Source organism: Lolium rigidum, chromosome 4 (genome assembly GCF_022539505.1).
Source record: "Lolium rigidum isolate FL_2022 chromosome 4, APGP_CSIRO_Lrig_0.1, whole genome shotgun sequence".
Lineage (NCBI taxonomy): Eukaryota > Viridiplantae > Streptophyta > Magnoliopsida > Poales > Poaceae > Lolium > Lolium rigidum.
Window position 1 is genome coordinate 153431215 of NC_061511.1, and position 3576 is coordinate 153434790.

Below are 3576 nucleotides of genomic sequence, written 5' to 3' on the forward strand. Positions count from 1 at the left end.
GACAAGAACAAGGCACCGCCTCGTGTGCTTTCTCCCGCCTCCTATGAAACCTAAGAACGGCCCTAAGCCTGATGCTTGAGTGCTATTATCGCAAGGAGAAGGGACACCGGAAGCGTAATTGCTCCAAGTATCCGGCTGATCCGAAGAGCGGCCTTGTCAAGAAGAAGAAAGAAGGTATATCCGATATACATGTTATAGATGTTTATCTCACTCGGTTCTCGTTCTAGTACTCGGGTATTTGATACTTGGTTCGGTTTCTCATATCCGTAACTCGAAACAGGAACTAAAGAATAAACGAAGACTACCGAAAGATGAAGTGACGATGCGCGTTGGAAATGGATCCAAAGTCGATGTGATCGCTCGTCGGCACACTTCCTCTACATCTACCTTCGGGATTAGTTTTAAGCCTAAATAATTGTTATTTTGTACCCGCGTTAAGCATGAACATTATATCTGGATCTTGTTTAATGCAAGACGGTTATTCATTCAAGTCTGAGAATAATGGTTATTCTATTTTTATGAATAATATCTTTTATGGTCGAGCACCACAAAAGAATGGCTTATTTCTGTTAGATCTCGATAGTAGTGATACGCATATACATAACATTGATGCTAAGCGAATTAAATTGAATGATAATTCTACTTATATGTGGCAATCGTCGTCTTGGTCATATTGGAGTGAAACGCATGAAGAAACTCCATACTGATGGATTACTTGAATCACTTGACTTTGAGTCACTTGATAGATGCGAAGCATGTCCGATGGGAAAAATGACTAAGACTCCATTTTCTGGTATGATGGAGCGAGCTACCGACTTATTGGAAATCATACATACCGATGTGTGCGGACCAATGAGCGTAGCATCGCGCGGTGGTTATCGTTATGTTCTAACCTTCACGGATGATCCGAGTAGATATGGGTATATCTATTTCATGAAACATAAATCCGAAACTTTCGAGAAGTTTAAGGAATTCCAAAGTGAAGTAGAAAATCAACGTAACAAGAAGATTAAATTTCTACGATCCGATCGTGGAGGTGAATATCTGAGTTATGAGTTTGGCATGCATTTAAAGAAATGCGGAATACTTTCACAATTGACACCGCCGGGAACACCACAACGAAACGGTGTGTCCGAACGTCGTAATCGAACTCTCTTAGATATGGTTCATTCTATGATGTCTCTTACTGATTTGCCGTTATCATTTTGGAGTTATGCACTAGAGACAGCCGCATTCACTTTAAATAGAGCACCATCAAATCCGTAGAAACGACACCGTATGAATTATGGTTTAATAAGAAACCTAAGTCGTCGTTCTCGAAAGTTTGGGGTTGCGAAACCTATGTAAAGAAGTTACAACCGGACAAGCTAGAACCCAAAGCGGAGAAATGCGTCTTCATAGGATACCCTAAGGAAACTATAGGGTATACTTTCTATCACAAATCCGAAGGCAAAATATTTGTTGCTAAGAACGGAACCTTTCTTGAGAAAGAATTTCTCACTAAAGAAGTGACTGGAAGAAAAGTAGAACTCGATGAGATTGATGAATCTATACTCGTTGATCAGAGTAGCACGATGACCGGAAGTTGTACCTGTACCGCCTACACCGGCAACGAGGAAGCTAATGATAATGATCATGAAACTTCGAACGAGGAAACTACTGAACCTCGCGGATCGACAAGGGAACGTACCACTCTCGATTGGTATGATCCTTGTCTAAATGTCATGATTGTGGATAACAATGATGAGGACCCTGCAACGTATGAAGAAGCGATGATGAGCCCAGATTCCAACAAATGGCAAGAAGCCATGAAATCCGAAATGGGATCCATGTATGATAACAAAGTATGGACTTTGGTAGACTTACCCGATAGCCGAAAGGCTGTCGAGAATAAATGGATCTTCAAGAGAAAAACAGATGTCGATGGTAATATTACTGTCTATAAAGCTCGACTTGTCGCAAAGGGTTTCCGACAAATTCAAGGAGTTGACTACGATGAGACTTTCTCACCTGTAGCGAAGCTAAAATCTGTAAGGATTTTGTTACTGCATTTTTCGATTATGAGATTTGGCAGATGGATGTCAAAACGGCGTTCCTTAATGGAGACATTGAGGAAGAGTTGTATATGGTACAACCCAAAGGTTTTGTCGATCCTAAAAATGCTGACAAAGTATGCAAACTTCAGCGTTCAATCTATGGACTGAAGCAAGCATCGAGAAGTTGGAATCGACGTTTTGATAAGGTGATCAAAGACTTCGGGTTTATACAGTGTCATGGAGAGGCCTGTATTTACAAGAAAGTGAGTGGGAGCTCTGTAGCATTCCTGATATTATATGTAGATGACATATTATTGATCGGGAATGATATAGAACTATTAAGCGATGTTAAAGGTTATTTGAATAATAGTTTTTCAATGAAAGACCTTGGTGAAGCATCATATATATTAGGCATCAAGATTTATAGAGATAGATCAAGACGCCTAATAGGGCTATCACAGAGTACATATCTGGACAAGATTCTAAAGAAGTTTAGAATGGACGAAAGTAAGAAAGGGTTCTTACCTATGTTACCGAGCAAGGTCTTGAGTAAAACTCAAGGACCGGCTACGGCAGAAGAAAGAGAAAGGATGAGTAATATCCCCTATGCCTCGGCGATAGGATCTATCATGTATGCCATGCTATGTACTAGACCGGATATAGCACATGTCGTTAGTTTGACTAGCGGATATCAAAGTGATCCGGGAATGGAACACTGGACAGCGGTCAAGAATATCCCGAAGTACTTGAAAAGAACTAAGGATATGTTTCTTTGTTATGGAGGTGACCAAGAGCTCGTTGTAAATGGTTACACCGATGCAAGTTGGAACACCGATCCCGATGACTCTAAGTCACGATCCGGGTACGTGTTTATATTGAATGGTGCTGCGATGAGCTGGGCAAGCTCGAAGCAGGTGCACGGTAGCGAAGTCTTCAACGGAACCGAGTACATAGCGGCTTCAGAGGCTTCATCAGAAGCGGTATGGATGAAGAGGTTCATTGTAGAGCTCGGTGTGGTTCCTAGTGCATTGGACCCATTAATCATTTACTGTGATAACATGGGTGCCATCGCCAATGCACAAGAGCCAAGGTCACACAAGAGTCCAAGTACATCGAAGATGGAGAAGTAAAGATATGCAAAGTACACACTGATCTAAATGTAGCAGATCCGTTGACTAAAGCTCTCCCTAGGGCAAAGCATGACCAACACCAGAATGCCATGGGTGTTAGGTATATTACAATGTAATCTAGATTATTGACTCTAGTGCAAGTGGGAGACTGAAGGAGATATGCCCTAGAGGCAATAATAAAGTGGTTATTATTTATATCTCTATGTTTATGATAAATGTTTATATGTCATGCTATAATTGTATTAACCGAAACATTAGTACATGTGTGATATGTAGACAACAAGAAGTCCCTAGTATGCCTCTTAAACTAGCTTGTTGATTAATGGATGATTAGTTTCATAATCATGAACATCGGATGTTATTAATAACAAGGTTATATCATTATATGAATGATGTAATGGACACACCCA